Source organism: Salmo salar, chromosome 11, assembly GCF_965601325.2.
Source record: "Salmo salar chromosome 11, fSalSal1, whole genome shotgun sequence".
Lineage (NCBI taxonomy): Eukaryota > Metazoa > Chordata > Actinopteri > Salmoniformes > Salmonidae > Salmo > Salmo salar.
The window spans coordinates 20,865,812-20,877,078 of record NC_138301.1 but is presented as its reverse complement, the minus strand read 5'-3'; positions in this window follow the sequence as shown (position 1 = coordinate 20,877,078).

The window sequence follows — 11,267 nt, the reverse complement described above, 5'->3', positions numbered from 1 at the left end:
TATGGTCGCTCCCATACAAACACATGGATATGGTCGCTCCCATACAAACACATGGATATGGTCACTTCCATACAAACACATGGATATGGTCACTCCCATATCAAATCAAATGTATTTATATAGCCCTTCTTACATCAGCTGATATCTCAAAGTGCTGTACAGAAACCCAGCCTAAAACCCCAAACAGCAAGCAATGCAGGTGTAGAAGCACGGTGGCTAGGAAAAACTTCCTAGAAAGGCCAAAACCTAGGAAGAAACCTAGAGAGGAACCAGGCTATGAGGAGTGGCCAGTCCTCTTCTGGCTGTGCCGGGTGGAGATTATAACAGAACATGGCCAAGATGTTCAAATGTTCATAAATGACCAGCATGGTCAAATAATAATAATCACAGTAGTTATCGAGGGTGCAACAAGTCAGCACCTCAAGAGTAAATGTCAGTTGGCTTTTCATAGCCGATCATTGAGAGTATCTCTACCACTCCTGCTGTCTCTAGAGAGTTGAAAACAGCAGGTCTGGGACAGGTAGCACGTCCGGTGAACAGGTCAGGGTTCCATAGCCGCCGGCAGAACAGTTGAAACTGGAGCAGCAGCACGGCCAGGTGGACTGGGGACAGCAAGGAGTCATCATGCCAGGTAGTCCTGAGGCATGGTCCTAGGGCTCAGGTCCTCCGAGAGAGAGAAAGAAAGAAAGAGAGAAAGAGAGAATTAGAGAGAGCATACTTAAATTCACACAGGACACCGGATAAGACAGGAGAAATACTCCAGATATAACAGACTGACCCTAGCCCCCCGACACATAAACTACTGCAACATAAATACTGGAGGCTGAGACAGGGGGGGTCAGGAGACACTGTGACCCCATCCGATGATACCCCCATACAAACACATGGATATGGTCGCTCACATACAAACACATGGATATGGTCACTCCCATACAAACACGTGGATATGGTCGCTCCCATACAAACACATGGATATGGTTGCACCCATACAAACACATGGATATGGTCGCTCCCATACAAACACATGGATATGGTCGCTCCCATACAAACACATGGATATGGTCGCTCCCATAAAAACACATTAATATGGATGTTGTGAGGATTGATGTCAATGGATCAGACCCCAGCAGGTTCTGGTCTGCACACAGTTGGACATTCTGATATATTCTGATATATGCTCCTGCATGAGAGATAAGCTTATAAAAATGCTGGAACACTCAATGATGAAGAGAATCCAAAGAGATGGTTTGATTCCTGTATGACTATATAACTTAATCCAGTCCTTATGATATTCACTTTTCCCTATAAAGCCCTCACACACTTTATGACACCTGCATTCTTGGCCCATGCTGTGTACGTTCTCCTCCAGGTGAGCTCTGTTGCCAAGCTGTGGGTCATATACAGGGAGGCATTTAGTTGCATCATGCATCATGAAATGGTCTCAATTGACTGTAATTCCACAGTGATGGGGGAGTCACTTTTTGTTCCTGGGAAACCTTGATATACTGTGTTTGTCTGCTGCTGCTGCTATGTGTGTGTGTGTTTGTGTGTCTGTACTCTATACTGCAAGTGTGTTTCCGTGCACTCTGTGTGTATGTGTACTGTAACGGGGTGTGTGTAAGTGTGTGGCCGGACTAGATTGAGCTCCACATTAGCTCCAGTTTCTCGGCCGACGGAGGATCCGTGACACCCGTGTCCCTGTAAAGTTTCCAGTGCAGGTGTAATTCCCTGTAAAATGCCCTATAATTTACTGCCCTTTGGGAGCACACTGTCTCTGGGCGTGAAAATCAATAGGCCGGTGGAGAGGGATTCGGCACGGCCTCTCAGCTCAGCCACAGTAATGCAGCAGTTAGGGTAATTCTGTAATGGCAGGGGATGCGGTCTGGGATATCTAACGCTCTATCTGAAGCAGATAAATGTTTTACAACACCATCGTTTAACCCTTCCTTCCCACTCCACGCTGTCCCCACCCCCCACCCTCTCGAAAAGGATCTTTCCAGAAACCTCCCCCGGAGCTCGGCCCAGACAGGAGGAGGGGGGGGGGGGGGACTGGGTTCACCCTCCCAGATACTGCCCTCACCTCCATGGATGTGCATTCAGACTCTTAATGCTCTATAACCTTGCCGAAGTAGCCTGGGGCATCTTAGCGTATAGCTAATGTTCAAAACCCCCCAGTTGTTTCAAAGCGAAGCCATGCAGAAAACATGCATAGAATCTAACAAGACACTGCATGTATAATGTAGTATATGAAACACAGTATAGGTCCATGAATAATAAAGCCGTAATGCAGAGCTCCTTTAAGTGTGCAGAGTAGATAATGCTATGATAAACCAATGGAGGGGATTACCAAGAACAGGTAGGAACTAACAAGGAAGTAAAGGGATGAAAGAAGATAACTATACATTTGGTGCTGTGAGAAATTTGAATGTGTCAGAATGCGGTGCCATTGTTTTTACCCCTCTGCTAATGATTTGACCAATAAAGCACTCCTCAGCATGAGAAGCTGTCTCAGTGGAAGAGTGAGAGGGCACTGTGGAGGGAGAGATGGAGGGAGGGAGATGAGGGAGGAGAGAAGCAGGCTGGTGGTGCAGTGCTGGAGGGGATCCCTGGCAGGGCTTACAGCGCAATCTGGGTGACGTTTCTCAGCTTTCAACAGGGAGACGAAGACAACGCAATTCATTCTGTGAGAACAGGAACAGCGGGAGATCTCATTGTGCCTGTCTGGATTGGCACCAACAGCAATCACTTGTTTCAGATTTATTAGATAGATGAGGAAATTAATTTTGTTCCCGAAATGCATGGTCGGAAATTAGATGGAGAAATTGTGTGAAAGAATCTGTGATTGTTTTCCCCCCACCGTCCCTCCGGAGCTGCTGATAACCGCTGATCTCCTCGACACCATTAATGAAAAACTTATTTTATTCAGAGCCAGAAAAAAGCTGGGCGCTCCAGCAAAGCTGTAATTAACTTTGCTATCTCCCCAATCCTCGATGTCGTCTTAACCACCTATTAACATTCCCCCAAGACCTTGGCCCTCAGCCCTGGGACCTCAGGAAGTGTCTGTCCTGCTCTCTGCTTCCTGTCCCCAAGTCCAGATCCCAGAGTGGTTAGCACAGATAGCCAGACCTGGCTGTCCACTCAGCTCTGTCACTGGCCCAATCAACATGGGAACCCATCACACTCAGCCACACTGTGCTTATCACCGCTAACTGCTAATCCTTAACTGCTAATCCTTATTGTGACTGGTTTAAACGAATCTCATTGCAATGTTGGGTAGATGTTGAGGTACATTATCATATGTAATAATGTTATCGTGGTAAATATGATTATACCTTCATTTTGTGTTTTGGACAACACATCAAGCGCAGGAAACCTGAGTGTTGCATCATCTGATATTGCACCACATAGATTCAGCAGACTTATTATTTAGTCGACCAGGTTTGCACACACATTCTCTGATGGCTGCCGTGCGCAAGCTATGCACCGGTCTTCTTGGTGACATGCTAATGCTGTAACGTGTTACTCGCCATGCATGTCTGATTTCCTCTTTCCTACCACCCACCCCAGCCTCCACCTGTTTGGACTCTGCTTTCGTTCAGTCAGGGGGATTGGTATAGCATACCATCTCTGTTGTTATAGCTTACATGAGCGGAGCCTAACACTAAGACTAATGTACTGCATGTATTGTCATCTTCTAATAAATGGTTAAATTAATATATGGCGTTTCCTGTCTGAACCATAGCTTCATCACTAGTATGTCCCAATGGGCATAGATTGCCTTTAACTACCTGGCTGAACCAGCTCGTCACCGAGTCCATGGTTGATAACACAGTTAGCAACAATGCTAGGTATCAGTAGCTAACGTGTTACTGTGTCTCAGGGAGCAATGAATTCTTGTGAAGTGAAAATGAATGCTCACCCCACCACACAGTCTCTACTTGTGGTCCTGCAATAGTAATAGTCCATTATCTGTTTCAAACCATGTACTCTTTTCCCTCCATATAATCTATGCATGAATGACGGGGAATTCTAAACACGTCTCACTTGACACATTGTTTTATTTCGTTTTTGGGGTGTAATTTATGGTCCTAATTCCTCTCCCACATTGTGAGTTTCTGCAGTCTGAGTTCTCCTCCTGTGTAGAGCTCTTTCTATATGAGACTGCATCAGTTGCTGAGGTTTATTAATCTTGACCTTGGGGCGCAACCTGGCTGAAGCCAGCTGAGCACATGTGCAATTAAATGATTCCATTATGTAGAGAGAGGTTTGTCCTTAGTGAATGGGGGTGTTTGTGTTCAAGTGTTTATATCTGTTAGTGTGTAGGCTATGTGCTGTAGTACAACCTTGATGACACCCCTGTGTGTTACATGTGTTTGATTGCCTTGGCCAGAGGGTGAAAAGTATGAAGGGGCGACAGTGCTGTACTTCTTCTCTGCTCAGTTTCTCATAGGCAGGGAGGCAGCCGCTGGAATAGAATTGCAGTCTTACCTCATTGGTCAGCTGATCACCTTCTTATTGCCGCCCATCTACTTCAGTGCTCAGCAAGGTTGTGTGATTGGATTTAAATAAGCAAATGGTACAATGACGTTTTTTAGGGATTCCACGGCTCTGTTAACTCACTCACACACACACACACACACACACACACACGCACACACGCACACACACACACACACGCACGCACGCACACACGCATACACATACGCATACACGTACGCATACACGCACACATACACACACGCATGCATGCATACACACACACGTATACACACACGCACATACGCATACACACACGCATACACGCACGCACGCACACACACACACACATATTAAGACACAAACACGCAACAGATGTGTGATTTTACTCTGCATGCTCTGACACCCACACATGCAACCCCACACTACTAACAATTCACACACAAACACCGTCATCCAGCCCCTATCCATTATTTGATTGTTTTGTTTTAGTCTCCTCTTTTCTTTTTTCACCTTCTCTCCATTTTCTCCCCCATCAAGGCTGTTCCTCCATTTTCTCCCCCATCAAGGCTGTTCCTCCATTTTCTCCCCCATCAAGGCTGTTCCTCCATTTTCTCCCCCATCAAGGCTGTTCCTCCATTTTCTCCCCCATCAAGGCTGTTCCTCCATTTTCTCCCCATCAAGGCTGTTCCTCCATTTTCTCCCCCATCAAGGCTGTTCCTCCATTTTCTCCCCCATCAAGGCTGTTCCTCCATTTTCTCCCCCATCAAGGCTGTTCCTCCATTTTCTCCCCCATCAAGGCTCTTCCTCCATTTTCTCAGAGTAGAATGCAAATTGGTAGAAACACTGATCAGAACTTATTACAAAATGGAGCCTTGCTTGGAAAAAGAACGAGTGCGTAAGTATGAGAGAGAGATTGGGTGGACTGGGGGGAGTCTGCAGGAGGGGAATGTCGCTCTGTGGCGGGGATGGGAAAATTAGATGTATTTTTTCATGGGCTGTGGGGGGGGGGGTAATGGTGCCTCGCTGTATTTTATTTTTATGTACGGAAGGAGGGAGATGGAAATTCCTTGTGAATAGGTTTGCCCCATGCAGTTCCATTCTATCCTGCCCGTCTGTCTGTCAGTCTGTCTGCGTTTTAACCCTCCCCCTTTCTCCCCGCCTCTTGCTCCCCTTTTCATCTGTGGAACCCCAAGGTTATGGTGCACCTGGACATCTAATCAAAAAGCCTAAGTTAAGGTAAAGAGCGAGTGCTGAAGTTCCCCTCATCCCCACATTGAAAGCCGTTGGTCCTGATGCCATTATACACTCAAGCCTTGGTCCAGTCTCTGTCTCACACCCCGTTGTGATAAATTAACATGACCTTGGGAAATAGAAAGGTTGAAATACTATGATTTAATTTTTTTATGAATTCACTCTCTCCCGTCTTTGACCGTGCACGCAGAGCCGGGAACGCCCGCTCTCTCCATGTCCAATATAAGTATGAATTTGAGTGTTTGAAATTGATTGAGGCAAAATGGAGGCCGTTGCTACATATGTGAGCCATTATGGGTAATTGAGGCAGTTATGTCTCTTGTACCTTTGACCTAAAGGGATCATTTTCTGCACCTTGTCAGATGTAATGAAAAAGGAGCAGGTTCTTTTTGAATTCCGTCTCTGTGTTTCCTCTTTTAAGATTGTATTTTTTAAACAACTTGCTTTGCAATTAGGTTTCATAAACGTTTGAGACGAAACGCTGGTCGCTCTGCTCACAGTCTGTCTTTTCTCAGCTCCTCTCAGCTACCAGAATTCACAGTGAGCAGGGAGTGGTGCATGTTGGGGGAAATCAATGCAAACAGCCATTCCTGTTCTACCATGCTAGTGACCAAGAGCATCATATCAACAAAAGCATGTAGTTAAATATTTCCTTTTATTTCAGTATTTTGTGTAATTCATGAATGAGTATGCTAAAATGATTATATGCATACCTGGAAATGAGTTAAATTAGATTTCTGTCATGTAATTGATTTTGACTGCAGTAGCCTGAATCTGAAAGTATTTGATTGCTTGTGATTACTTGTAAGACAAGGATTTTGAATAAATAAAATCCAAATATGGTTACTACGTGTGTAACACAAAAAGTATGGATACATATTTAGATATCTCTTGAGATGAGAGAGAGGCCATGTCGCTGACCCCACACTCCTGTCCCCTCCCTGGTCCCCTGTTGATGCCACCTGGCAGTACCCCATTTCGGCCAGTAGATGGTGGGCCCTGTTCAGGTTTCCCCGGCGTTGCACGCTGAGCCTTTCTTGCTCACCCGTCACTTATGGCAGCGCTCTTGGGGAGGCCTCCCCAACCTGCCTCCTCCATCCTCTCCAACACCCTCCCTCCCTCCCGACCCCCCTCCCTCCCCTCCTATCCCCTTCCAGGGGGCAGAGTCACCGAGGTGGCAGTTCTATCAAGCTGCCGGGGACCGCGCCGCTCAAATGAGCCAAATCAAAGAGAAAAGGGGGAGTGGGATAGGTAGTGCCATGAACCCCCTGCAGTGAACAGCCATTCTGCTGAATATGAAATGAATTGGTATGGCCTGACATGATAAGCCCAAGGATAACCCACTGCACAGTCGGCACATTTACCCCGACGCCATTCAGACGCCTCATTTCAGACATGAAAAAACAACCCAACAAAACAACAAGAAAAACACAACAGCACCCAGCCACTGCCCAACTGCCCTTGATGTGTGATTGGGTTGATTTTGAAAAAGGGGGACATGATTATGAAGGCATTGATTTTGTATAGCCCCCAAGAACACTTCATTTGGCGTGTGTGTGAGTCGTGCATTGGCACGATGACAACGTTTGTTTTGTTGTGTATGAGCTCGTGCGGTGCCGTGTTGATCCGCCCGTTCTCTCCCACTGCTTCTGTGTCTGGCCACAGCCCCATTTGTGATGAGGGGCAGGCGGGTGATTTAGGCTGGGTAGCACCGCTGAGATCTTTTGGATTCAGTGTCTGGTGGATTTGGCATAAATAAGAGAGTCCTCCTGTCTCATTTTCCCTCGCTCTGTGAGGTTCCCGGCCTCTTCTTTCCCTCCCGTCTTCATTCCTCATTCTTCCTCCATCTCTTTCTGATTCCTCATCTCCTCTCACTGTTGCAGTCGCTATCCTTGTGCATCTCTCATCTTTCTTAGGCTGTCCCCTTGGGGCCCCTGCCGAGCTGGTGTCAGGTCACCCCACCCTAAAAAAATATAATCATAAAGAAAAGCCATTTTCTGTCCCCCCATATCTGGCTGCTTCAGTCTGTCACTCAGTCAGTGCAAACACACACACATATGTTACACACATATACACACACTGGGCGTACAGTCCATTTCATGCGCAAGGTTTTGTCCTTTTCTTAAAGCCAGAAAACAAGGAAGTGCATAGAAAATGTAAAAGCCAATGGTATCATTTACAGTCGTAAATGCTCCTGGCATGGAAAGAGAGTCACTGAAATAGCTCATCCAAGGGAGGGAATGGGAAACATTGTTTATAATAATGTGAATAGTAATGCTTCAGTTTTATGTCCCCATGTTGTCCCCATCTGCACCATCTTTGTGCCCCAACTCAAGATTTACAATGATTCCACAATTCACCGAATATAACACGGGGGTAAAAAGACTCTGAAATCTGAAATATTTTCTCTCTCCCTCTCTCTTGTGCGTTTTGTGTTGTTCAGCTTCAGTGAGCTTAAAGAATTGCAGAGTGAACATGGCTTCACCCCAGGCCCTCAGCCATTCTTTCCAGATGCTCTTTTGCTAGATGCCCACCTGAGAAGACGCCACATACTTATCTTAAGGTAATGGCACCTTCATCTACACCTCACACTGGCTTAGGAAGGCAGAATCACCGCTGATACTCCTACATGATCGTCTCTGCCTTTAGCTTCAACTGCTGTACCGCACATGTACATATTAGAGTGATGTAGTTTGCATGAAAAACAAAGGATGTTCAGCAAGATCATCTAATTTATTAAATCTTTGGTGGTAATTGCTGTTTTTTTCAAGGATGTAAAATTAAAACTGGATTTAGGTTAATATTTTCTCAGACCCCAATAATAATAATGTTTTGGTTTGTTGATTCCAAATTATTTTAGTTCGTTAGAAGTACTCTGAAGAAAGCAATGTGCAATACGTCGTATTAGTTGAGGAATGTGTTGTTATTTTGATTTGAATAGTTGAAACCTCTCCCCTCCAGTAAAGCTTCTCAATGAAAAATATATCTGTTCTTCTCTCCAGATAAATAGAGTGAAATACAATAGACGTGTCCTTGCTTTCTCTCTTGGTAACCTGTGTGGTTCAGTATGTTTACCTGTACTCTGTCTTGCACCACAGTGACTTGACCTGGGGAAGGCAGTGCTAGACTGGTGTATTCTAACAAGGTGCCTGTGACCTCTCTGTGAGCTGTGGGACAGGCAGGGGGGCTCTACTGCTACTGCTGTGTACCTCTGTCACTGTCATCATCCATCTGGCCTTGGCTCTTCCTCTCCCAGCTCTCAGCGCCTGGGTTGTCAGTGTCCTGGGTTTTAACTTATGCTCTTTGTGCTGTTTGAATAGCTGTGGTTGTCCTGACCTAGGTGGAAACATGTTGGTTATGTCTCAGTGCCTCTGGACTGAGGTGTCTAATTCAGTAGCATCCTTCTGTAAAGACATTCATATCAGGAAAGTTGTGGCCAACACACAGCAGGCTTTGGAAAGTTTATATTTTATGGAGCAGCGTGTGCTCAGGTGCTCATTATCAGCAAGGTTTCATTTAGAATAGCTGAGAAAAGGGGACATTGTCCTGCGTGTTGATCTCGGACGATAAGGCATTTCTAAATGCTTTTGTGAGCGTCTTTTTCTAGCGTAGTGCTGGAGGTGTTTTTGCTATGTTTTTTCTGGGAAAGCACAAAGAAAGCAATCTCTCCATAAAGCCACTCTAAAACGGAGTAAATGGACAAAAGGGTTTTGGGGGAATCTGTGGCGCAGCAGAATCTAACCTGCCCCTTCGCTCACCCTCTTCCAAACAAACAGTACAGCCATCTCCTCTCCCCTTCTCCCTCCTCTCTCCCCCTGGTGCCAGAGGAGCCCCTTTCCTCTCAAAATCTCCACCTCAGCCGGCCACAGCACAGCACAGCACAGGTGATGTGACGTGTGCCAGTTTTATTCTATTTCACATACCAGTAAAACAGCCCAGTATTTACCACAAAGCATTATAGGCTAAAGTATTTTATTTAAACATGTTACTTACATTATAGGGTAAAGTATTCTATTTAAACATGTAACTTACATTTTATCCCCGGGATCTATATAAAAAAATAGTCATCAGAGCACAGGTGTTGAAATTATTGTTTCAATTAATTGTTTTGTTTTGAATAATTATATTGAATAATTATTCACATGAATCGTATTGACATGAATATAAAATACAATATTAACATTTGCTATATGGAAATAATCTGTCATAATATCCCAAATTCAAACATTTATTTAAATATGTTTATATTAGTATTGTTAATTATCTATTTGTTCTAAAATAGTTTAGTAAATTAAACATAAAAACTGAAATGGTCAAATTTAATTGTACTACTTAAATTAATAGTTGTTTAGGTATGTGCAAGTGTTTCTGCTGAACTTGCTGTTCGAATAAACAAGTAAATATATTAACATGGTATTTTGTATTCAAAGTTAATTATTGAATAAATTAATACATTCTATTTGGATTATTTGTTATATGTTTCTATTTCTATAGAAATACGGATAGCTTGCTGATGCTGTACTCATGTACGGATGTGTCTGGTGTGAATCAGTTGAGCCCACTGAGGGAGCTGAAAGTGGAAAAGGCTGTTACGGTTAGGCGTTGGCCATAGTGCCAAAGTCTGAGCCCGATCGGACTAAATCTCTTGCGTGTCCCCAAACCACAGCCAGCCGTGATGGAATCATTGCTCTGCTACACCAGCCGGTGAAAAGAATCCCCACAAGAATCTGTCGGACTCTGGAGAGAAGCGCTACATGTTATTCAGTCTCCCTGTAAATAGTACACTTATTTTAACCTAGATTTAAACAAAATATAATATACATCTATGTTTTCACATGCTGAAATTAGTACTAACTTTTTGTTATTTAATTGTTTGACAGAAGTACATTTCCGTCTTTATTATTTTAACATTTTTATTTTTGTCATATAATTAATATGCATTTTATGAAATATACATTTCAGATATTTATATTTTCCACCATATCATTTGTATTTGAGAGTGAATTTGATTTGGATTGCCGGTATACAGTGTTTATGGTGGTTTTGGTGGCCAGGGGCACGGCTTAGCCTGGTTGTTATTGTTACTCCTCTGTCTTTGAGGGGGGGGGGGGGGGGGTTGAGGGTTAGAGGACATTGGGAGGGGGTGACAGTTGTGATTATACATTTTTTATTCTCTCCCTCTCCATCTTGTGACATCTCTGTATTCTTCATCGTCTGCCTCTTCTGTGAATAATAATAAAAAAGAGAGCAGGGCCCATTTTTATCATCCTCTCACCCTACCATTTCATCAGCAGCTCTGATAACCATGAATCTAGTCACTCATGTTTTTCATCAAGCCATGTCCACGGAGCGTGCTGTGCCTTCCTCTAGGAAGAGGCCTGGAGAGGAGATGGCCGGCCGCTGAGGCGAACACAATGGCCAGAGAGACGCCCAGGACTCACACACACACCTCCTCTCTACCTACACCCTAATGTACTGTACCATCTCATCTGCTGCCTCTATGAGATCAACCTGGGAGAGGGGGAACAACACAAACA